A 26982-nucleotide genomic window follows, 5' to 3' on the forward strand; every position below is an offset into this window, starting at 1 on the left:
TGAGTGGTTGACGAGTGATGCCCGCCAAAGGCTGAAAAGGATATAAGTCGGAGATAACCTCGGTCCGGCGCTTCCTTGATGCTTCGGGTAAGCCGGAGGAGAGGTCTGCATCCTTGCTGGTCCGGGTCTGCCTCCGACTCTCATAAATCTGTCGCTTCAAAAGAAATTGAGGATCTTGATAAGCTAAAGGATGTGAAAATCTTACTTTCCGGGTTACTCTTCGGACTTTCAGTCTTGGCAAGGGCTCGGAGTCGGAGGAAATTATAGTTACCTCTTCAGTCACTTCATGACTTGTTCCGGTGTCCTCCTGCTGATAATCCATGTCAATAAGATGGTTAAAAAAGGAGCCTAAAGAGTCAAGGGCTACCTCTGACTCGGAGGTGTCTTCCAGGTGAAGCAGGTCTGAGGCGCTAGGTTTACTCCCCTTCTTGCGGGGAGCGGCTTTCCTGGCGGCTTTTTAAACCTTTCTGGCTTTCTTAGCAGCTTCATGGTCATACTTGACCTTCCAGAATTTATCATTAGCCTGTAAAATACAACAAAGGTTCTTGAAGTTAAGACGAAATCGTTAAAATGGAAGGTGAGGTGTTCAGGTCAATAGTTTACCGCTGGGGCTGGGTTAGCCTTGCAGAAAGGACTTAAGCCTGTTCTCCCGCAATCTGCCAGGCTCTCGTTCAGAAGAGACTTGGTCATGTCATCAATGACGTCCTCAGGTAAGTCGTTGGGACTGTGCCGAAGAGGATCATCCTTCCGGCCCGTATAATCGCACATTAAGCCGGGGCGGCGGTTTAAAGGAATCACCCGCCAGGCAATCCAGACCCGGACCAGATCAATGCCATTCAGGCCATTCCCCAGAAGAGCTCTGATCTTGTTAATGGTGGGAGTAAGTGGTTGACGTTCAGCTTGAGATAGTTTATCTGGCAAGGGGTGATTTGATTCCAGACGCAGGGCACGAAAGCCGGGCAGTGGATTCTCATCAGCCGGAGAAGTGTCCTGGCAGTAGAATTATGTCTGGTTCTAGTCCTTCGGGTGGCTTGGCGGCTCAGCATAAGGAAAGAGACAATCTCTCCGTCGTTGGATTGAGATTCCACCGAGCTCCAGGCTGGCCCATTGGCACATTCATTTTGGCGGTTCAGATAGAATAGCTCTCTAAAGAGTAGTAAGTTGGGCTCTTCTCCAAGGTACACCTCACAGAACACTTGGAAGTTACAAATGTTTGACACGGAATTGGGTCCAATGTCTTGAGGTCGCAGGTCGAAAAAGTGCAGAACATCTCTGAAGAATTTTGAGCCGGGAGGAGCAAAGCCCCGGCTCATGTGATCAGCAAATATGACAACCTCTCCATCCTTGGGTTGAGGTCTCTCTTCGGACGGGTCAGGAGCACAATAGGACATGACCTCTTTCTTGGGCAGGTAACCCGTTTTCACGAAGTCAGCTAAGGTGCTATCAGTAACATTGGATCTAACCCAGTTGCATGTAATGGGCGCCTTGGGAGCCTTGGGCGGCATTGTGAAGGATGGAAGCCTATGACAAAATAAAATTTCCGGTTCAAATTTAAGCCGGAGGAAAATTTCGGTGCAGTATTTAAGGTGGCGGCTTATGAAGAGGCCTAATGATATATGGCCAATTGTGTCAGGATATTTAAGCCGCTATGGATATCGTGAGCAATTAAGTTATTTGACTCTGTTATGGATGACCCAGAATATTCATGAAGCATCGCCTTTTTTAAGCCGGTGATATGAGCCGCCATAGCTAACAGATGCAATTTTTGCCTAAGTGTTGCACAAACAAGTTTCACAGGTTGCAGTAATTATTTTGGATCAAACGATCATCCAGAAAGGAAAATTTTCTAGACCTAAAAACTGGTACAGAGAAGTTCGTAAGTCCTAATGAGGTCTTTTTTGCAAGCAAAAGGGATCTCCTAGTATTGGAAATGGGTGCGAAACCACTACCACAGGAGTTCTGTACTGTTTTTCGAATCAAAAGAAGTTGCAGTGGAAGAACTATAATAGAACAGAGATGAACTACGAAGAACATGGAGGAACGCGGAACCCTAATGCGGATCTGATGTTTGAGAAGAAGAGGACTTACAGTTGCAGGTTCACTGCGGAGAGTCGCCGCCGTTCTCTGGACTAGCTCAGGTTGATGCAGCGGCCGAGGCTGAGGAAGACGAGAGGCGCGGCGGCGGCAGCGGCGGAGCTCGGGCTCTGAGGCGTTGAGAGGAGGAAGACGACGGAAAGGGAAGAGTGAGAGAGGGCCCGGTCGGGCCTATTTATAAGGGACGGCTGATGAGTGGGCGCGAGAAACGAGGAGGCTGAAGACATGATTATCCAGCTACAGAGGCGCCTCGATTTTTGGGATAATTGTTAAAGATAAGGATCCGTTGAGATACGTTGGGCGGAACGTGCATTAATGGCGGATGACGTCACGGCGGGTTACCAAGAATCCAGAGGATGACATCATGGCGGGTTATAACCTTCGCGCAAACAGAAGCCAGAAGATTTTCTCTTAAGGTATTGAAGATTGACATGGACCGGTTCAAATCAATCTGGGGCCTTATGTTGAGGATATAGATACTGGTGTAACCCGCCTGAGATGGGTCGGGTTATGTTGCGATAGCTCTTCATTCAGAAGCCCAAGGACAGGTTAAGGATGGCGGTTTAGTAATAGGTCTAAGGCCCAGAGGCGACTTAAGGCCCGTAGTGGTAAACCGCCGTTGTGGCATGACTTGTAGTGTAAGGCAAGAATAGTTAAGAGTCCAAGCCGGACACAGTTTATGAGCCGGCCGGGACTCTGAGAGCCGCGGGGCGTTAACCTTTCTATATAAAGGGACGACCCGGCGGCGGTTCAGGACAAGTAAGATCAGATCGATAGCCAGGCAGGGCGGTTTAGCTCCTGGTCATCGAAACCCTAAGTAATTCCACCTCAACTGGAGTAGGCTTTTACCTTCAATGTAAGGGGCCGAACCAGTATAATCCTCGTGTCCTTTGTCCCGTTTAACCCCTTTAAGCTTCCTAGCTGCGATGGCTCCACGACTAAGTCCTTGCACGAGGACATCTCCCGTGACAATTCCACGACAAACGGGGTGCTCATGATAAGACAGATCTTCTTGGAGGTCATTCTCTTCGAAGTTGATGGTGCGCTCAGGCGTCTTGAAGCACTTGCGAAGCTATGACACATGGAACACATCGTGCACGTTCGCGAAGTTGGAAGTTAGCTCAACTTGATAGGCGAGTTCGCCTCTTTTTCCAATGATCTTGAAAGGACCCACGTACCTAGGGGCAAGCTTCCCTTTGATACCGAAGCGACGAGTGCCTTTCATTGGAGAGACGCGGAGGTAGACATGGTCTCCGATCTCGAAAGCCACATCACGGTGCTTACTATCATAGTAACTCTTCTGGCGCGATTGCGCGGCTTTGAGATTTTCATGGATGACTTTACACATTTCTTCAGCTTCTGTGATTAAGTCATTGCCAAGAAGTTGGCGTTCACCAGTCTTTGACCAATTGAGAGGAGTACGGCACTTTCTGCCATAGAGGATTTCAAATGGGGCCTTGCCCGAACTCGCTTGGAAGCTGTTGTTGTAGGAGAATTCGGCATATGGAAGACAATCTTCCCATTTCATGCCAAAGGAAATGAAACAAGCCCTGAGCATATCTTCAAGAATTTGATTGACTCACTCGACTTGGCCACTAGTTTGAGGATGGAAAGCTGTGCTGAAGCGAATGTTGGTGCCCATGGCCTTCTGGAAGGAGTCCCAAAACTTAGAAGTGAAGATGCTTCCACGATCTGAAGATATTAATTGTGGAATACCGTGCAACGAGACAATCCTGGAGGTGTATAGCTCTGCCAACTGAGCTGCTGTGATGGATTCTTTGATTGGAAGGAAATGAGCCACTTTAGAAAGCTTGTCGATGACAACGAAGATAGCATCATTTCCACGCTTGGACTTGGGAAAACCAGTCACGAAGTCCATTTCGATATGATCAAACTTCCATTCTGGGATAGCAAGAGGTTGGAGGAGACCAGCTGGTCGTTGGTGTTCTGCTTTCACTCTTCGACAGACATCACATTCATTCATGAATTGAGCGATTTCTCGCTTCATTCGAGTCCACCAATATGACTGCTTGAGGTCATGGTACATCTTCGTACTTCCAGGATGAATGGAAAGAAGAGAATTGTGCGCCTCGTTCATAATGACTTTCCTTAGATCACCTTTAGGAACCACAATCCGGTCCTCGAAGAATAAAGTGTCTCTGTCATCAACGCGATAGCACTTGTATTTGGAAAGACCCTTGTCGATACCACGTTTCACCTTCTTCACCATGGTATCCAGGAGTTGTGCCTCACGAATTTGATCTTCCAAAGTAGGAGAGACTATGAGGTTGACAAGAAAGCCTTGAGGAACAACTTGGAGATTCAGCTTGCGGAAAGCTTCACAAAGATCCGGTTGGAATGGCTTGAGAATTAAGCTGTTGCAATAAGCCTTCCTGCTCAAAGCATCTGCAATGACATTGGCCTTGCCTGGAGTATATTCAATACTCGGATTGTACTCTTGAATCATTTCGACCCATCGAGTCTGACTGAGGTTGAGGTTGGACTGAGTGAAGATGTACTTGAGACTCTTGTGATCGGTGAATATGTCCACTTGTCTTCCCAACAAGAGATGTCTCCATGTTATTAATGCATGGACAACTGCCGCCAACTCAAGATCGTGAGTGGGGTAGTTCTTTTCATTGGGCTTCAACTGACGAGAGGTATAGGCCACAAATTTCTTCTCTTGCATTAACACAGCACCGAGACCTTGAAGAGAAGCATCACAGAAAACTTCGAAAGGCTTGGATTCATCAGGAGGAGTTAAGACAGGAGCTGTGACGAGTTTCTCTTTGAGAGTGTTGAAAGCAATGCCACACTCAGGAGACCAGACATACTTCACATGCTTCTGGAGTAGGTTGGAAAGAGGCTTTGCAATCTTAGAGAAATTCTCAACGAATCTTCGGCAATAGCTTGCAAGACCAAGAAAACTGCGAAGGTACTTGACATTCTGAGGAGGTTCCCAATTGACAATTGCGGACACCTTCTCGGGATTAACAGTGATGCCCTTGGCAGAGATGATATGACCAAGTTAAAGAAATTCATCAAGCCAAAACTCACATTTGGAAAACTTCGCGTAGAATTGATACTCTCTGAGCTTGTCGAGCACCAATCGCAAATGTTTGGCATGATCCTTCTTATTCTTGGAGAAGACCAAGATATCATCGAGATACACCAGGACGAATTCATTGGTATAGGGGTTGAAGATGAAATTCATCATTCGAGAGAAAGTTGGAGGAGCATTGACAAGGCCGAAAGACATGACAGTATATTCATAAGAACCAAAGCTTGTTCTACATGCTGTCTTGGGAATATCTTCTTCACAAATGCGAATCTGATGATAACCCATACGAAGGTCAAGTTTGGAGAATACTTTAGCACCTTTGAGTTGCTCGAATAGCTCATTGATGTTGGGAAGCGGATACTTGTTCTTGATTGTCTTCTTGTTCAATGGACGGTAGTCGACACAAAGTCGGTCCGTGCCATCCTTCTTCTGGACAAAAAGAACACCACAACCCCATGGAGATGAACTCGGTCTGATCAAACCCAGACGCTCTTGTTCATCGAGCTGTTTCTTCAATTCCTTCAGCTCCTTGGGTCCAAGCTTGTATGGACGCTTGCAAACGGGTTCCGTGCCAGGCTCAAGATCGATAACAAACTCAACTGGCCGGTGAGGAGGCATACCCGGTAGCTCTTCTGGAAAGACATCTTGGTACTCACAAACGACTGGAATTTGAGAGATGGCATTCAACTCGCCCTTCTCATTGAGAGAAAACAACCGAATGGTTTCATCACCAGCGGCATAGATAATCACATCCTCAGAAGAGTGTGTTAATTGAATTTCCCTGGCAGCACAATCAAGTTGAGCCTTGTGCTTAGAAAGCCAGTCCATCCCGAGAATTAGATCAATATCCGAGTCACCAAGAACAATTGGTTTAGACAGAAATTTATAGTTCCCCATCTTGATGGAAACATCCGGAACCATGTAGCTTGCGTTCATGCATTTGCCCGGAGAGACAACTGCTAACGTTCTAGGCAATTCTTGGAAATGCAATTCATGCTTGGATGCAAATGGTCTTGAGATGAAACTAAGCGATGCACCAGTGTCAAAAAGAACTTTTGCAGGAATATCATTAACTGAGAGATTACCCATTATCACATCAGTAGAATCCTCCGCTTGAGCTGCATTCATCATGTTGACCTTTGCAAACTTTGGATTATGCTTGACCACTGCATTGCTGGAAGATCTCACAGGAGGAGGAGGCGGAAGGCGCCTTTGGTTGAAGCACTTATTAGCATAGTGACCTTTCTACTGACACTTGTTGCAAGTCACCTCCGAGAGTGGACGATGATAAGGAGCATTCGACTTTTGAGCTTGATTCTGAGACTTGTTCTGATAGCCAGGGTTGGAAGAGTGGGAAGATCCATGGCCACCTTTGTTCTTCTGCTGGTAAGGCTGGCGAAACGGAGGAGGAGGAGGCAACCAGAACTTCTGTTTCTTAGCAGCCACTAGTGAGGAAGAAGACTGAACTGCGTCCCTGACTCTCTTCTTAGAAGCCTCACACTTGAGCTGAGTAGCCTCTTGCTTCAGTGCCATGTTATAGAATTGATCAAACTGTGTAGGCTCAACAAGAACGAGAGCTAACTGCAGATCCTCTCTAAGGCCACCTCTGAAGTGATAGATCATGCTCTTTTCATCAGGAACGTCTTGTTTAGCGAAGCGAGCAAGTTTCTGAAACCGAGTATTGTATTGATACACGGACATGCTGCCTTGCTTGAGATTGCGGAACTCCTCACGCTTGCTCTCAACAACACTTTGTGGAATGTGGTGCGCTTTGAAGTCCCGACAGAAGTCAGTCCAAGTGATCACACGACCTCCTCTGGAATCTTTGTATTGTTGATACCAATCAACAGCTTGGTCCTTGAGCTGAAAAGAAGCGAACTTGACATAGTCCTCAGGCCTGACATTGCTACATTCAAAATGCTTGTTGATGTCCACGAGCCAATCATCGGCATCTGTGGCCTCGGCACAGTAGCTGAAAGACTTGGGCTGATTTGCGAGAAACTGGTTGAGAGTAGCGAAGTGAGGCTGATTGTTGCCTTGGCCTTGATTTCCTTGATTGCCTTGCCCTTGGGTGCGTTCTTGCAAGAGTTGTAGAATCATCTGAGCATTGGCGTTGGTGGCTGCCATGATAGCTTGCCATGCCTCCGGAGGCGGAGGTGGTGGCGGAGGGTTCGCCTGACTCCCTTCATTGCGTTCCGGATTCTGATGCGTTGGCGGAGCCATCCTGAACAGGGTGACATCCGTTAGCATCTTGATAGACAAATAGACAAGTTGAATCAACTGATAGAAATTGCAACATATAGTCTTCACAATAAACATTCGAACGAGGATGAACGAATGAATTCCATAGTTAATCATCACACTTCCATTAAGTTGAGAAGCCACATAGAAGAGGTATGGAATCAACATTTGACTTCTAAGCAACTCGAATACCACAATTCAAAACAAAACAAAGTATTGGCTTGTAGAATAAGCCGGAACAAACATATGATAGAGATTTCGTCCGAAGTTTTCGTGGTGGGGCCCACACGGGCTCGATCGTACAACACCATCATGTACAAGGCAGTGCACATGACATACGAAGCATCCCCGAGTCGGCATAGCCAAGGACTCTTTAAGACACAACGAGACCACTGTAAAACCAACCGTGGAAAGGCGGACCACTAGACGTCGAACCCCAATCTCATATCATGCGTCTGTCAGAAAGATATCCTAGGAACTACTTGAATTCCCACTTATAAACTCCCGAAACTTTCTGGTTATGCAATCTGGTGTTGGGGATACAGGGGGCACAAAAATATATCACCCAAACTAGCAATCCCTAGATCCAGCTGTATCCATCCGTCAACACATAACCAAGAAACCTTCGGAAATCGTGTACCTCAACCTTTGAAAAGCATCCGTTATACGAGTTATGGCAATACTCCCGAACTCCCGCCCCAGTACTGGGGTGGCGTCGAGGTGATCTCACCAACAACTGCATAAAAGAGATTTCGATGTCGGCGAAACTCAGGTATTCCAGAACTGCAACGATAAAATTGTGACGACAACATCTCTGAGCTCAACTCCCCGGGACACTGCCACAACCCCTAAATGTCAGGAGGCACCAAGAACAATGTTCTCGTCACAAAACCATCGGAACGATTCTAAGATACCCGCGTGATCCTAAAGTTTTTTAGTGAAATTTGAGGAGAGAAGAGTCAAAACTTCTACGTCAGGAGGCCTCACCAGAGCGACGAAGGGACTGAGGAGTAAAAAGAATCCTACTCTCCGATATATATATAATCCTAAGACTCAAAACATTTTTATTCTAGACTCAACAACGCCAGCGATTCGATCAAGCAGGGGGCTCCTAAGTCGGGGATGGCTCTGATTACCAACTTGTAGCGCCCACGATGCGGCTATATCTCCCACGTGTCGAGGCACGACTTAGAGGCATAACCGCATTGTGGTATTGTCGCAAGAAGGGTTATCTTCACACAATCCCATGTAATGAACAAGAATGGGATAACGAGAGTTGGCTTACAATCGCCACTTCACACAATACATAAATTTAATTCATACATCATCCAAAATCCACACATAGACCGACCACGGTCAAAATCCAAATGAAAATAAGATAACCCCAAATGCTAGATCCCCGATCATCCCAACTGGGCTCCACTACTGATCATCAGGAAAAGAAACATAGTAACGACCACGTTCCTCGTCGAACTCCCACTTGAGCTCGGTTGCGTCATCTGCACTGGCATCGTCGGCACCTGCAACTGTTTTGGTAGAATCTGTGAGTCACGAGGACTCAGCAATCTCACACCCGCGAGATCAAGACTATTTAAGCTTATAGGAAAGGATGGTGTAATGAGGTGGAGTTGCAGCAGGCACTAAGCATATATGGTGGCTAACATACGCAAAAGAGAGCGAGAAGAGAAGCAACGCAACGGTCGCGAAGCTAGAAATGATCAAGAAGTGATCCTGAAACTACTTACGTTCATGCATAACTCAAACCGTGTTCACTTCCCGGACTCCGCCGAGAAGAGACCATCACGGCTACACACACAGTTGATGTATTTTACTTGGGTCAAGTGACAAGTTCTCTACAACCGGACATTAACAAATTCCCATCTGCCTCATAACCGCGGGCACGGCTTTCGAAAGATAATACCCTGCAGGGGTGTCCCAACTTAGCCCATTATAAGCTCTCACGGTCAACGAAGGATAAACCTTCTCCCGGAAAGACCCGATCAGTCTCGGAATCCCGGTTTACAAGACATTTCGACAATGGTAAAACAAGACCAGCAAAGCCACCCGAATGTGCCGACAAATCCCGATAGGAGCTGCACATATCTCGTTCTCAGGGCACACCGGATTTTCCAAGCTGCCGATAGGCGAGCCCAGAGTTGCCCCTGGTGGCCACCGGCGACTGACAGATTGGACCAATACTCAGAGGAGCACTGGCCCGGGGGTTTAAATAAAGATGACCCTCGGGCTCGCGAAAACCCAAGGGGAAAAGGCTTAGGTGGCAAATGGTAAAACCAAGGTTGGGCCTTGCTGGAGGAGTTTTATTCAAAGCGAACTGTCAAGGGGGTCCCATAGATCACCCAACCGCGTAAGGAACGCAAACTCAAGGAACATAATACCGGTATGACGGAAACTAGGGCGGCAAGAGTGGAACAAAACACCAGGCAAAAGGCCGAGCCTTCCACCCTTTACCAAATATATAGATGCATTAATTAAATAAGAGATATTGTGATACTCCAACATATCCATGTTCCAACATGGAACCAACTTCAACTTCACCTGCAATTAGCAACGCTATAAGAAGGGCTGAGCAAAAGCGGTAACTTAGCCAAACAACGGTTTGCTAGGAAAGGATGGTTAGAGGATTGACATGGCAATATGGGAGGCATCATATAGCAAGTGGTAGGTAGCGCAGCATGGCAATAGAACGAACAACTAGCAAAGCAAAGATAGAAGTGACTTCGAGGGTATGGTCATCTTGCCTGCAAGGTTCTCAGAGTTGTCGAAAGCTTGATCCTCGTAAGCGTACTCAACAGGTTCCTCGTTCACGAACTCGTCACCCGGCTTTACCCAAAACAAGAACACAAGCACGAAACCACAATCAATCACGAGAAATGCACAAGCAACATGATGCAAAACATGTACGATATGCGGGATATGATATGCGATGCATATGCGTGCTCCGGAAAAAAATGATGAACAAGGCAGTAACTTGGCAAACCAAGCATGCCACTGGAAAGATGAGATGATTTCGGTCGAAATCGATATAAAGATCACCGGAAACGGATGCACGGTTTGCAAATGGCAAGCAAAACAAGAATGACACGATTCTGCGATTAACAGCATGATAGCACTTAAAATACACCAAGTAACTATGCTACAGCACTCCAACATAGCAACAAAGCATATGGCAGTAATCTATAGAAGATTCTTGACAAAAGATGAACACTGAGCTACGGATTGATCACAACATAACAGGTTCAAACAAGCATGGCAGAAGTGCAAAAGATAACAGGTTCACAGACTTGGTGAAATTACTGAACATGGCTGAAACAGCATCAGGTAGCAATGTTCAGAGCAAGAAATCAACATTCTAGATAAGCTTAACATAGCAAAACATGGCATGGCATGAATCTACTAAATGCATAGAACAAAAGTACCTTACTGACCATAAGCCAAAAAGGAGCAGAAGATATGATGGCAACCATGTAAACATAGCAAGTTTTGTTAACAGGTTTCAGACTTAGCAGAAAACAGAGCATGGCAGAAACCGTATTATGAAGGCATCTTGGTGAGCTTGATTCACTCACCACAAAACAATGCATGACAAAACAAGCATACCTACAGAAAGATGGCATGTTTATGAAGATATCCATGGCAAGAGCAAATACATAGCATGTATGAAACAACTACAAGCTTGGTAAAATTGATTATCATGTTAAGAATCTTCCAGGAATATTTTGTAGCAAAAGTAGAGTAGGATTAAGACATGCTATGGGACTCCATAATTGCAAACAAGGACATTAATGGATAGAGCACAACTATATCTACAAAACATCCTTATTGAACATCACCAAAAGGAGCATGGATCTCTCTGTAGCCACATGGGTACATGGCAACAAAATAACAGCAGTCACAGACTTAGCAAAATTACTAAGTCCCTGAAATCAGAAACATCACGAAGTCTAGTTTGCATGCTTGTGCTAGTCACCACAGAGATCACAAAAATACATGGAATACACCTCTGTAAATATGGCATGACATACATCAAAACACATGTAGAGCTCATGCCCATAAGATGCACACATCAAATGCAACAAAAATAACAAATCCTCAAGTTCTGATAAGTAACAGCAGTTAACAGCAACTGTCACTTTTGCACCAGAGATTTGGGCATCAATATGGACTCAAATGAACATGGCATAAAGTAACAAAATGAAGAGCATCTTGAGACGAACATTTCAATATATTACACGCGCGAAACGGAGCAGTATGCAGAGAGTTATGATGCGATGAACAGGAGAACATTATGCAAAAATATCCAGACAGAATATTTCGGGGAGAGGGGAGAGTCAACCTTCGGGTTGACCCGATCGGGATCTGGCTCGGGCTGCTCGAGCTCGCCGGAGTCGGGGCGCTGTGGCCGGAGCTCGGGGACGGAGGAGACGGCCGGCGGGGAGGCGGCACCGGCGAACGGCGGAGGAGGAGGCGACGCCTCGGGGCAGCGGCGTGGGTGGAGCGGCGCGGGCGCCGGCGGGCACGGGCGGACGGTGGCGGGGTCAACGGGCGCGGCGGCGCCGGCGTGGAGGAAGACGGGCGCGCGGCGGAGGAGGCGGGCGACGGCGCCCGGGCGGCGGCGCGGGAAGAGTGGGCCGGGAGGGCCCGACGCGGGCTCTCCGGGCCGGCGGCGCGGTGGACGCGTCCGGCGCGTGGAGGGGCGATTGGCTAGGGTTTGGACCCGGGATTTCGGAGGGGAAGGTGTTTTTATAGGTAGAGGGAGCTAGGAGACTCCAAATGGAGCACGATTTTCGCCCACACGATCGTGATCGAACGACCTAGAGCATTGAAGTGATTTAGATGGGTTTTGGGCTGTTTGAAGGGGGGTTTTGCTGCAACACACAAAAGGACTTTGCGGTTACCCGGTTAACCGTTGGAGCGTCAAACGACCTCCAAATGGCACGAAACTTGACAGGTGGTCTACCGGTGGTATACCAAGGCCACTTGGCAAGCCTCAGTCCATTCCGAGAACGTTCAACACCCGCTCACCAAAAGGAAAACAAGAGGGGTGCGCCGGAGGAGGTGGGAGTGTCGGATTGCAAAACGGACAACGGGGAAAATGCTCGGATGCATGAGACGAACACGTATGCAAATGAGATGCACATGATGACATGATATGAGATGCATGACATGAACAAAATGCAAAACGAAAAACAAAACCCGACCACGGAGGGAATATCATAACACATAGCCGAAAATGGCAAGAGTTGGAGTTACAAATATGGAAAGTTACATCCGGGGTGTTACAGCACTCCTGGGTCTTCGGACACCGTTGCCGGAGCACGACATTCCTTTAAAGGAATCCGCTTACCTGCCTCCAGAATCATCTCCGGTTATAAGCCGGACAGTTCGGGGCCGCCATCCTTGACCCCCGAACCCTGAGTGACAGAGGCACCACCTTCGGGTAACTCCTTCCTCGTTTCCTGTGCTACTTGCCAGTTGGGAGGGGCCCTCCGGGACGACACCTCAAGATTATCCGCCCTTTTGGGCAAGGAGGCCGGAGAAGGCGTGTCACTCTCCATCATCTCTGGAAGAAGGTCCCCCGAGGAGGAGGACGATTGAGAAACACCAGGCGTTAACCTGCGACGACGTGCACATGTCGGGGAACTACTTCAGTAATAAGAAAAGAATGAGGTATGGTTAAAGTACCCCGCTTCACTTACGGTCTGGCCGGAGGTTCGTCCTCATCATCAGGCTCCACATTGATATCGCTTGCCTGGCTCAAGCCGACCGATGATGGCATTTTTTCTTTCTTGGAAAGTTTCCCCTCCTGGCCTCCAGAAGCAGCCCGCTTCTTGCCATGGCAGGCATCTCCTTTGGGCTCCCCGCTCTCACCCACTCTGCAGACACCCGGTACGGTGTCGGAATTAACATCCGCGTCAGCAGGGTGGACGCGGGATCTTTGGGAAGGGGCGCCGGACTCCAGATTAATACCGCTCTCTTTATCCAGACCTGCGTAGGGACGGATTGCTCAGTATCTTGTCAAAAGATGTTGGAATAGAAGATGTTGAATACTTACCGAAGTGTCCGGATGATTGTAGTCGAGGCCAACATCTTCGGTGGTGTCCGGCCATTGCTCTCGCTCCACGAAATATAATTTCCACATTCCTTCGTGCTTAGTGCCGGAGAAGTGCTGAAGAGTCTGCCGCCCTTTTGGATTAAACTCCCACATACGGATAGGCCGCCGCTGACATGGCAGGATCCGACGGACTAGCATTACTTGAACAATGTTCACAAGCTTGACGCCTCTCTCGGTAAGGCTTCAGATGCGACTTTGCAGCGTCTGCACCTCATTAACGGATCCCCAGTTCAATCCCTTGTTGATCCATGAAGCGAGTTGAATTGGAGGGCCGGGTCGGAAAGCAGGAGTAGCCATCCACTTGGAGCCCCGCGGCTCGTTGACATAAAACCATCCCTGCTGCCATAGTTCGGAAGAGTCGGCGAAAGATCCTTCAAACCAAACCACGCTGGCAAGCTTGCTTATAGCAACGCTGCCGCACTCTGCCTGCTCCTCCTCAGTCACCTGTGGTCTCACATGAAAAGTCTTGAGGCACAAACCGAAGTGCGGAGGAGTCCGGAGGAAGGCCTCACACGTGACGATGAATGCCGAGATGAGAAGAATGGCATCCGGGGCCAGATCGTGAAAGTCTAGCCCATAGTAGAACATGAGCCCCCGGACAAAGGGGCTAAGTGCAAACCCTAGCCCATGAAGGAAGTGGGACACAAATACTACCCTCTCGCCAGATTTGGGGGTGGGAATAATCTGCCCCTCGGCAGGAAGCCGATGAAGGATTTCTGGGGTCAGGTACCTCGTTACGTGAAGCTTCGCAATATCTTCCTCCGTGACAAAAGAGGCCACCCACCGGCCTGAATGGCTGGGCCCGGACATGATTGGGGCAGCTGGTGATTGGAACTCGAGGGCTAGAACTCGAGGTGGCTGGGATTGAGGAAGAAGCAAGTGCAGAAGAGAAAGACAAGTCCGGGTCCCTATATAAAGCCCCGGAATATCGAGCGTCCCCTCCTGGGTCTCGAAACTTACCTATCCTCAAAGAGTAGTACCCAGGGGACGGTTGGGTTACCCATACCAACATTATTGAAAATCCCGTGAATAAGGGGACACGATCTCTGCTTTGACAAGACATGCCAATAAAACCTCTTCCCGAGACGTGGGGCGATGGGATAGCCAACGGTTGGAAATAATAACCGGGCAGGCGTGATCCAATGTCGTAACAGTTGTCGACCGATTGGACTCGTGGAATATTGTATTTTCTGCAATTATGTACACAGGACCAGATACAATCATCACATCCGAAGACTATATTGGAGTTCGGAAGAAGGGGAACCCGCCTTGCAATGCCGAAGACAATCTGCGCGCCGAACTCCTCATCATTGAAGCCAGGTTCAGGGGCTACGAAGGGAGTCCTGGACTAAGGGGTCCTCAGGCGTCCGGCTTGTTACTCATTGGGCCGGACTGATGGGCTGTGAAGACCGAAGACTATACCCGTGTCCGGATTGGACTCTCCTTGGCGTGGAGGGCAAGCTTGGCGACCAATTATGAAGATTCCTTCCTATGTAACCGACTCCATGTAACCCTAGATCCCTCTGGTGTCTAGATAAACTGGAGGGCATAGTCCGGATAGGACAGATTCATTACCATATACTCATAGGCTAGACTTCTAGGGTTTAGCCATTACGATCTCGTGGTAGATCAACTCTTGTAACACTCATATTCATCAAGATCAATCAAGCAGGAAGTAGGGTTATTACCTCCATAGAGAGGGCCCGAACCTGGCTAAACATCGTGTCCCCCGTCTCCTGTTACCATCAATCCTAGACGCACAGTTCGGGACCCCCTACCCGAGATCCGCCGGTTTTGACACCGACAGACACCCCATAGACACACAAGTTAATATTTAGCCTTGTGCGGTGCCCCCCTCCACAGTTTTACACCTCGGTCATATTGTCGTAGTGCTTAGGCGAAGCCCTGCGCCGGTAACTTCATCATCACCGTTACCTCGCCGTCGTGCTGACGGAACTCTCCCTCGGCCTCAGCTGGATCAAGAGTTCGAGGGACGTCACCGAGCTGAACGTGTGCAGATAGCGGAGGTGCCATGCGTTTGGTACTTGATCGGTTGGATCGCGAAGACGTTCGACTACATCAACCCGCTTTCGATCTACGAGGGTACGTGGACACACTCTCCCCGCTCGTTGCTATGCTTCTCCTAGATAGATCTTGCGCGATCGTAGGCAATTTTTTTGAAATACTACGTTCCCCAACACATGGGTACCCATAGAACATCAAGCATGATATATATCAACTTACCAATATCAACTAGATAGAAAAAACTAGATAGAACACATCACAATATAGTAGCATAAGTAGTAGCATTGCATAGATAAGGGTAGCACGACATATATAGTACCATTACAACATAGATAGTTCATAGTTCAACCCAACACGATAATAATAAAACACCACCGGCTTGCTTGCTTGCTCCAAGGCCAACTCCTCCATGGCCAACTCCTCTCCTCCATGGCCAACTCCTTCACTCGTCGTCGTCGGTGGGGTACGGGAGGGTGTGCATGCGCTCATCGGCGGGGAAGGCGCTGTCGAAGTCGGTGAAGATGTTGTACATGGTGAATGCGATGAACTCGCATCCACACCAAAAACACGGCAGAGGAGGTAGTAGGCGTCGAAGGGGATGGTGAACCTCACGATGAGCCCGATTGGATGGCCATTGCTACTGACCTCTTCGACACGGAACATGGCCGGAGAGACCATCGGGAGGTGGCGGTAGCCGGCGGAGAAGAAGAACTCGGTCAGCCCCCTTGCACCCCTCCACCTCGATATCACCCACACCCGGACTCTGGCAGGGTAGAGCCTCTCGGGGAAGGTGGGCGGCACACGGTAGGTAGCCCCGGTGAACTGCATCTTGCTTGCTAGCTTCGAGTGGATCTTGGGACGGCTTCTGGGGAAGATGGGAGATGAAGGAGAGTGAGGGGAATATGTACAGGAAGATGTAGGCTTGGGTGTGCTTAAATAGCCGAGGTGCACCGTTTTAACATTTTGTTTTCCTCTCCCTCATAATGGCATGGGAAACGAGCAATGTGGCATTGAGTCACCCGAGCCAACCCGTGTGTACACGCGCATGCATTGTGGTAGTAATGCCAACGACCCGCGTAGCACTGTAGCAATTAAAAATGCATGGAGGGATGAGCTCGATGCCATGCATGCAGTGGCTAGCGATGGTCGGGCATCTAGACCCATCTAGAATGGGTAAATAGCCATAATGCGATGAGGGTGTCGGCGGGCGTGCTCGATGCTATGCATGCAACGTCGAACGCTACGAGGGCGGCCGCGGCAGGGCTGCGCCCGCGTGCATTCTTTTCAGGCCAAATGCAGTGTCGTGTCCATCGGTCCAACGGGTGCGCCGCTTTAATTAAGCCCAACAACACATGGCAGGCCCGCTCAGTCTTATAACATAAAAATGGGCTAAAACGACCAGCCAATGAAAGCACAACACGCGAATCTATGACGTGGCTCCTGATCCAGACCGTTGCTTATGTTCACATCCATCCAATGGTCCAGAATGTTGCGTGTTATAATATTCAGCATCTTCGAATCAGCCAATTAGAGTGCAGCCCGCGGATCACTGACATAGCCCTAGTGCCTGATCCAGACCATCCATTCACAGTGATCCAATGCCCCAGACGAGTGCAGGGTTTCGATGGGGTTTTGATGGGGTTTTGAGGGGTTTTGAGAGGTTTTCAATGGTTAGGGTTGAGCATAACTAATTCAAAAAAATCAAAAAAATATAAAACTTGTGCCAATCATTGTTCTATGTGACTAAGTATCTAGGAAAAATAAGAAACTTGTACTATAGATATTTTCATGAAATACCTTCACAAAAGATGGCTATAAAGAACGAGGTTGTAGGGTTTTGAAGAGAAGTGAGCTAGGGTTTAGTGTTAAACATGTCATACTTGATCGATACGATCCAATATCAGGAAGGACTCTTATATACACACACTAGATGTCAAGTTTCCTTTTTGGGCTCATTTAGAGAAAGTCGGAAAAAAACTTGCTTACAAATGGGTCTGTTTTCCCTAGCTTTGGAGGGGTTTTGGAGGTCACGTGGAGCACATTTTTCATGTCCAGAGTTTCACATAATAAAAGTGCTCCGATTAATCAACTAACATGCGTAATAGTCCAGAAATCGTTGTAACACCAATACCACAGACCAAATAACTTCAAATTTGAATTTTGGCTCAAATTTGAATTTTGTCTCAAACTTGAATAGTATACACAAATACACATCATATCAAAGTAAAAATACCATTACACAAATTCAGGCAAGGTTTTATTACTACAACATAGTAGCAATACACAAGTTTCAATAAATTTTCACTTCTGCTTATTCCTACCACTCGATTTCTTCTTCTTCTTTTACCAATGCTTGTTTTTGGTTGTACAACACCCAGTTCACTCAAGTTCTTGATTTTCTTCACTGGACTGCCTGGAACACAAGCTTCATTTCGCACCACAACAGTTGCAGTATCATCGAACCCAATATCACCAGTTGGCAACACAACTTCCAATATAGGCTCAGTTGGCACCACATCAACTGGAATATCTTCAGTTGGCAACTCAACTTCCAACATAGGCTCAGCCTGCACAACATCAGCTGGAATATCTTCAGAGGTACCCATATCTTCAGTTGGCACCAGAACATGAAAATCTTGCTCATCTTGCAGTAGCACATCCAAGTCTTGCTTGTTTTGCACCACACCATCCAAGTCCGGTTGAATGTGTATTGTTTCACCAAAACTTCTCTTTCTTCTAGAGCCATTGCCTCTTGCCTTTTTCTTTGGCCAACACTTTTCAACAACAAGGGGCGCACCTGCACGCTTCCTCCTAAAAAGATAAAGCATGTCAACTGGTTAGTAATTGAAAAATGCAACAAAATAGTAAACAATGCAAACATATGCCCACATACTTTGGCCTTTCAGGAGTGTAACAACATTTGGGAGATCCAACTCGGTGTCCAAGTTCCTGGCACAACTTGCATCTATTTTTGTTACCTTTTTGGGACCTTTTTGGCTTTGCATCCTTCTTTCCCTTGCCCTTTTTACTACTCCCACCTTTCTCAAACCATGCCTTGAATCTACTCTCTTTAGGCCTAGCACCCTTTCTTTTTGTTAGGGGAGGACACATGGAAAATTCAATTTCCACTTCAGGCCACTGAGACTGATCTGTAAGTGCTGGAATTGGAGTTGCATATGCAGCCTTGAATCTTGCTACTGAGTAATATTCGTGCAAATATAGGTGCATGTTTGTCTTCGGTCGGGAGGCCAAGAAAAGTATGGCATGATCACATGGTTTCCTAGTGTGCTGCTACTCCAAACAAGTGCAATCATGCATTTCAGTGTTAACAACATGCCTTCTACCAGTTTTGGTATTTCTAACTTCAGCACCCCACACAGAAGATTTCTCAACAGATAAATGTGTAAGATTTCTGCTCCTGTTGACCACTTGTTGTACCATTGCAGGAAGTGTATCCCCTTGTAGACAATCACCAATCCTTCTTCTCAATTCCCACAAGCAGATGATCATGATCCTCATTTGGTCAACCATGTCATGCACAGGATTTTTTTTAACTACTTCACCTTGTTGTTAAAACTTTCTGCCAAGTTGTTGTTGATATGGTCACACTTGATGGCAGTGTTAAATCCTGACCTATACCATAATAGAGAATGGTAGGTGTTCACCCATGGACAAAACTCAGGGCATGCTGTCATTATCTTACCAAGATGATATGAATGTGTCTGTTTAGTGTAAGATCTTGCTGCTGGCCACATGCGACCAAATTCTTACCCTCTGAATTTTTTGATCAAATTCATCCACATATGGCCGAAGCACTCCCTCTGTTCACAATGGGGAAAAATATTCTTCACTGCGTTTTCTAGCCCTTTGCATGCATCTGTGTGGACTGCCAAAGGTGACACTGGCCCTATGCATCTTTTCAACTGCATCATGAACCATGTCCACGAGACCTCTGTCTCTGACTGAAATAAGCCAATAGCAACAGGGAACATCCAGTTGTGTCCATCCAAAGCATTGCAAGCTGCCAATTGACCATTCCACTTGCCAGTCAAAAATGACGAGTCTATGCTCAAATATGGACGACACCCTGCCTTGAAGCCATAAAAAACTTAGAGAAAAGGACTCTTCCATCCTCTGTTACCTCAGTATCTATCTCCACAACACTGCGAGGTGACTTCTTCTCCACCTCTGCTTTGAAATTATAAAGCATCCTAAAAGTATTTACCCAGTCACCATATAATTGTTTCATTGCCCTTTGTTTTGCCTTCCACACCGTGTTATACTTCACCTTAATGGGGTATTGCTTTTCGAAGTCTACTTTAAGTTTCTTTGCAGTAGTGTTTGGTTTCTTGGCTAAAATATGAGTGGTCTTCTCTGCAATCCAAAGCTGTGATGTCATGGTTGATACTCTCTATGAACTTGTAATACAAGTATGTTGGTGTGGGATTTGATTCACCCTAATGGTACTTCCATCAGGTTGGCGTCTAGCAGATATGTACCACTTGCAAGGCTTGAAACTTCCATCAACACCTCTACATCTTGCATAAAACTTCTTTCTATCAGTCCACTTAGTCTTGGCATCAAACTCATGTTTGACTGCATAAGTCTTGAAACACATCCTAAACTCATTCATGTTTGGGAACAACTTCCCCAATGCAATAACATGGTTTTCCTTGTCATACACATTTACCAACTCATCATCATGTGCATCATCTACACCATCTGCATCATCTTCCATCAACTATCCATCCACATCTTCAATTCTATCTCTGTTAGCATCAGTATCAGCAGGTATACTAGATTCACCATCCTTCTCCTCCTTATCTTCATCAGCTACTGGAATGCCAAAAAAATGGCCATCTCAGTGTCATCCATTGGTGCAATAACTAAATCAGTTGGGTCATTTAATTCTACTGAATTCCAATCAACAGAAACAACCCTTCCAACACCATCAGAGCCCTCTTCTGCATCACCCCCTCAGGTAATACTGTCACTTCACCTGTACATATGGGCATTATCTGCCTCTCTGAAGCCCAATCATCATCTACTGTCGTGGAATTGTCACGGCAGATGTCCTCAAGCTAGGACTTAGTCGTGGAGCCATCGCCGCTAGGAAGCTTGAAGGGGTTAAACGGGACAAGGAACACGAGGGTTTATACTGGTTCGGCCCCTTACGGTGAAGGTAAAGCCTACGTCCAGTTGTGGGGGTATTGATTAGGGTTTCGATGACCAGGGAGCTTAACTGCTATGCCTGGCTCTCGACGAGATCTTTCCTGCCCCTAAACCGCTGCCGGGTCGTCCCTTTATACAGAGAGGTTGACGCCCAACAGCTCTCAGAGTCCCGGCCGGCTCATAAGAGTGTCCGGCTCGGACTCTCAACTATTTCTTGCCTTACACCACAAGTTCTACCATAATGACGGTTGCAACTACGGGCCTTAAGCCATCTCCGGGTCTTAAGCCCATCTTTGGCCCACCGTCTTCAAGCTTGGCACCGGGCTTCAGATGATGACCCTTATGTGTAACCCGGCCCCACCGGGCGGGTGACTCTAAGGTTTATATCCTCAACATTAGGCCCCAGATTGATTTGAGCCGGCTCATTGTCAATCTTCAATCCTTTCGACAGAAAATCTCCGGCTTACAATTGTGTGAAGGCCATAACCCGGCGTGACGTCATCCTCTGGATTCCGGGTAATCCGCCGTGACGTCATCTTCCATTAAGTCCCTTTTTTTACTCCACCATATCCGCAACGGATCTTATCTTTACTGCCATTCCGAAAATCGAGGCGTTTTTATGGTGAGATAACCGCGCCGTGGCCTCCTCGTTTCTCGCGCCCACTTATGAGCTTGCCCTTATAAGTAGTCCGGCCCGATGAGCCTCCAGCCACCCGTCTTCCTCCTTGCGCCACTGTTCTTCCGCTCGAGCTCCGTTGCCGTCGCCACCGCGGGTCTTCTCGTCCTCACCAACTCCGGCCGCTGCATCAACCTGTTGCGTCCAGAGAAAACGGCGGCTACCCCCGCGACTCACCAGCACCCGTAAGCTTTCGCCACTCCGTAGAGTAGATCCACATTAGGCTCCTACTGTTCTTCCCGTGTTCTTCGCCGTTCCTCGCGAGTTTTCGGTAGATTTTATTTTTACCACCTTTCTTGATCTCTGACTGCATAGGACTGCTGCGGTAGTTGTTTCACGCCCATTCCAATGTTCATAGATCCTTTCTTACTGCGTACAGGCTCCGTCCAAGTTTACGAACTTCCTCTGCGTCAGTTTTAGGTCTAGAAACCTTTCCTTTTATTCAACCATTTTGATCCAAAATTTTCACCACGATCTGTGAAACTTGTTTTCACCACACTTAGTAAAAAACTGCATCTGCTGAGCTATGGCGGCTTACATTTCCGACTCAAAGAAGCCACGCGCCGTAAAACTTTCCGGCTCAAAAGAAGCCACGCGCCGTAAAATTTTTTCCTGCTCATTTATGATAAAGCTGTAGACAATTTGAATTACTCTCGCTACCTTCAGTGGCTTAGATAACCCGATGCATTTAGCCATATGTCATTAGGCCCCTTCATAAGCCGCCACTTTAAACATTGAACTGTAAATTCCCTCCGGCTTATAATTAAACCGGACATTTCCTTTTATCATAGGCTTCCGACTTTCACCATGCCTCCCAAAGCTCCCAAAGCACCCATCACTTGTAACTGGATGAGGTCCAACGTCACCGACGAAACCTTAGCGGATTTTGTGAAGACGGGTTACCTGCCCAAGAAGGACGTCATGTCTTACCGCGCCCCTGACCCGTTAGAGGAGAGACCACATCCAAAGGACGGGGAGGTGGTAATATTTGCGGATCACATGAGCCGGGGCTTCGCACCGCCCGGCTCAAAGTTCTTTAGAGATGTACTGAATTTCTTTGACCTGCGGCCACAAGACATAGGACCCAATTCGGTGTCGAACATATGCAACTTCCAAGTATTCTGCAAGGTCTACCTTGGAGAGGAGCCCAGCCTTCTGCTCTTTAGAGAGCTGTTCTATTTGAACCGGCAAAACGAGTGCGCCAACGGGCCGAGCTTAGAACTTGGTGGAATCTCCATTTAGCGACGGAGAGACTGCCTTTTTCCTTACGTCGAGCCGCCAAGCCACCCAAAGGACTGGAACCAGACGTGGTTCTACTGCCAAGACACTTCGCCGGCTGGCGAGAGCCCGCTGCCCGGCTTTCGTCCTTCGCGTCTGGAACCAACTCACCCTTTGTCAGACAAGTTATCTCAGGCGGAGCGCCAACCTCTGATCCCCACCATCAACAAAATCAAGGCTCTCCTGGGAAATGGCCTTAATGGCATTGATCTAGTCCGAGTCTGGATCTCATGGCGGGTGATCCCCTTAAGCCGCCGCCCCGGCTTAATGTGTGAGTACACGGGCCGGAAAGATGACCCCCTGAGACACAGCCGCAATGATCTTCCTGAAGACATTGCTGAAGATATGACCAAGGCTCTCTTAAATGAGAGCTTGGCAGACTGCGGGAGGACCGGCTTAAGCCCCTTCTGCAAGACCAACCCGGCCCCAGCGGTAAGCCGCTGATCTGAACATCTTATTTTCTTCTGTAGATAGCTTTCATCTGAACCTTAAGAAATCGTCATTGTATTTTTCAGGCTGATGACAAATTCTGGAAGGTCAAATATGACCATGAGGCGGCCAAGAAGGCCAGGAAGGCTAAGAAAGCCGCCAAGAGAGCCGCTCCCCGCAAGAAGGGAAGCAGGCCCACTGCCTCAGAGCTGCTTCAACTGAGTGACAGCTCCGAGTCAGAGGTAACCCGTGAACCTGTAAGCTCTTGTTGTATTTCTTGTTTATTTCTGTCCACCTTATCAATACTGTTCATCAAAAGGATGACACCGGAGCAAGTAACCCGGTGGTTGAAGAGGTAATGACACTTTCCTCCGACTCGGAGCCCTTGCCAAGGCTGAAAGTCCGAAGGGTAACCCGGAAAGTAAGATTTTCACATCCTTTAGCTTATCAAGATCCTCAATTTATTTTGAAGCAACAGATTCATGAGAGCCGGCGGCACACCCGGACCAACAAGGATGCTGATCTCTCCTCCGGCTTACCTGAGGCATCAAGGAAACGCCGGACCGAGGTTATCTCCAACTTATATCCTTTTCATCCTCTGGCGGGTGTTATACGTCAACCTCTCAATTCTTCTGATTCAAATTATCAGGAAACGTCTCCTCCTCTGGTGACTCGATGTAGTCGAATCTGCCGGCTTTCAAGACCGTACCCGGGTAATGATGATCATCTCTTGCTGTGCTTTATCTTTACTCATACTTTTGTACTAACCTCTTGTCTTTTCAGTGCTCAAGCAAAGCTCAGTAAAAGAGCAAAGAAGAATAAGCTGGCGGAGGAGTCGGTCATGACGGAACCGGAAGTTTCCGCTCAAGAGCCGCCAGCCGCCTCTGCTCCTGAAGCCACCGCTCCCACCGACGAGCCAGCCATGGAGACTTCCACCAACCCGGATATCTCCAGCCCGGCTCAGCCGGCCGATGACCCGGACCTGGTAATCACCCGGACGGAGTTTGTTGAGCCGGGGAGACCCACTGCGCTGGCCAAGTGCTCCGCCAAGGAAGAGTTGCTAGAGCGCAGCCGGGCCAATCTGGACCTCACCAACTTTACGAACTTGAGCGTCGAAGAGATCGTCTCCGGCTATGTGAGTCAGGTGCACAGGAGCCGGGATTTGGAGATCAACATGGTGAATCAGATATAGCAGAAGTCTGAGGTACCACTCTACTGCTTACTGCATAGTTATCTTTATCATACTAGCCTCCAAGTCGACGACTTATGATTGAATATGTTGTAGACTTAAGTTCCGGCTTACTTCCATGAACCGGTAATTTGTAAATAGAAACGTTCGACATGCATTATCCCCCAAGTGCCAAGTGTCTTTGCTTGGAAAGTGCTTGGGACTTTAAAATTGCATAATAACTGTTCATACTATAACCCGGAAATTGTGCAGGCTGCTTGCAAGAAGTTTGAGGCTGACATCTCCGATCTGAAGACCCGCCTGAGGACGCAGGAAACTGAGACCCGGAAGGCCAACGCCAAATTTTTGTCTAGTATTGCTGCTCAAGAGAAGCTGAAAAAGGACTTTGAAGCTGAACGGAAAACTTGGGCCGAAGAGAAGGCTACCCTGGTGAGCCGGGCCGAACAGGCGGAGAAGGCTCTGACGGAGAGAACCGCCGAACTCTCCGGCTTAAAGCGCCACGTGTCACAGATGGTCGCCGCAATCTTCGGTAAGTTATTCCACCGGCTTTCATCAAGTTTATAATCTTTATGTCTCGTAACTCTCATCATTGCCAGCGGCTTATCTTACTCTGTTAAACAGGTCCAAGAAGTGCCAACCTCAACCAAAGTGTGCTGACCAAGTTGAAGGCCGTGTACACTCTGGTGGAGCAACTCTACACCGGGTCACAGCGCGCCTTGGCCGTGGTGGCCCTATCCAATGAGGTGCCGACTCACCTGGCGGAAGTTCTTCGCCGGCTTGCCGTTCTTCCTCAGCGTGTCCAAGAGCTGCGACGGGCCTCTGCAAGAGCCGGAGCCATAGCTGCTCTGAGCCGGGCCAAGGCTTTCCTTCCAGAGCTAGACCCAGTGGACATTGCACTTGGTTATCCCAGCTTGAAGGAAGACGGCACCCCTTTCGATCAAAAGGACTTTGCTGCCTATGTGAACATCGTTCGCCCGGTGGCCACCTTGATTGGGAACGACACCGATCTGACCAAGTACCAGCCGGGCTACGACGCAGAGAATCAGAGGATCCCCACTCCGTGTTATGAAGCCATCAGCTTAGTCCCGCCGACTCGTAAGCACACCTTTGCCCCAGACATTGACCCGGCCGGGTTAATTGACAAGGAGGCGCAATTTGAAGCTCTGAGCGGCATTGACTGGAAATCGTCAACCTTCCAGGTCATAGGAACAGCCGGAGGAGCGGGGAGGGATGAACCGGAAGCTTCGACCCGGCCAGCATCTTGACTCTTCAGGCGGCTTATGAAACAATGCTTCACCCTTTTGGACTCGGGGAGTCTTGTAATAGAATAGGACCAACATTTTAACTTTGTCGTGCCATCGCGCGTGTTGAATGCTGAATTCTATTGAAGTTACTTCCTTATATTCCTCCGGGTCATAATTGATCATTCATTTTCCTTAAGCTCAAATAGTTGTTTTTAACTATCTTGCATAGAAAAACAAATCACATGTCTCTAGGCGGCTTACCGCACTGAGAATCATAGTCTCATACATATAACCCGGAATATGAATCTAAGTCACAAAAGACTGGTCCTCAATTATGTCCTTGATATAACCGTAATAAAACACTTACCGGCCTTCAAGCACACTTCCGGTTTATATAACCCGGGTAATAAGGTTGGTACCTCAATTCCGGTTTACCAGTCTTAATAACGCCGATTGTGTTCGACTAGCACTGTGAATCAAAGTTAAGCTGGCAAAGTGAAACCCGCCGTGCACACTATTGAAACAATCAGAAGAACTCGTTGTAAATCAGAAAAGCTTAGGGGCTTCCGGTTCGAATACGACCAGAGACCCGTCCCAAAGGGGTTATGCTAAGATTCGAATGCGATCATATAGCCCCCAGTGGGTGTGGCAATGCCAATCAAGAGGGTACCGACAGCTATGTTCTGTTTGGTTCGAATACGACCCATGTTTGAACAGGAAGCCCCCAGATGACTTTAGGAGTTGTTTAACGACGCTGATTCGAATACGATCCACGTCGGTTCCCAAAGGGGGTTGAACTATGATTCAAATATGATCAAAGAAAACTCCCCAATGAGCTCGGCACTTTTCCAATCAAATGGGTATCGACAGCTATGTTCTCTTTGGTTCGAATACGACCTATGTTTGAATAGGAAGCCCCCAAGTGATTATATTGCGTACGGCTAGATTCGAATACGATCGTAAGCCGGATCCTCCTTCAAGTTATCATGTGATCTTGCAATGAAAACAACACGTTCACCTTTGGAGGAGAAAAAAGGACAGAGGTCCTGCTTTATTGCTTATCATAATATATACATGGCTTAGATAAATATGTACATTATGAGAGCCGGTGGCTTAAGTGTAATAAGGCCGAAGCTGAGCTATGTTCCACGGCCGACGGGTCTCTTCCTCCGACTTACGTGAATCTTTGTGCTCCCGAATGTCAATGAGGTAATATGACCCGTTATGCAAATTCTTGCTGACCACAAAGGGCCCTTCCCAAGGCGGGGATAGCTTGTGCGCATCTGTTTGATCTTGGATGAGCCGGAGCACCAGATTGCCTTCCTGGAAGACCCGGGATTTAACCCGGCGACTGTGATAATGGCGCAGGTCTTGTTGGTAAATCGCTGAGCGAGCTGCTGCCACATCACGCTGTTCGTCCAACAAGTCAAGAGCATCTTG

Source organism: Aegilops tauschii, chromosome 3 (genome assembly GCF_002575655.3).
Source record: "Aegilops tauschii subsp. strangulata cultivar AL8/78 chromosome 3, Aet v6.0, whole genome shotgun sequence".
Lineage (NCBI taxonomy): Eukaryota > Viridiplantae > Streptophyta > Magnoliopsida > Poales > Poaceae > Aegilops > Aegilops tauschii.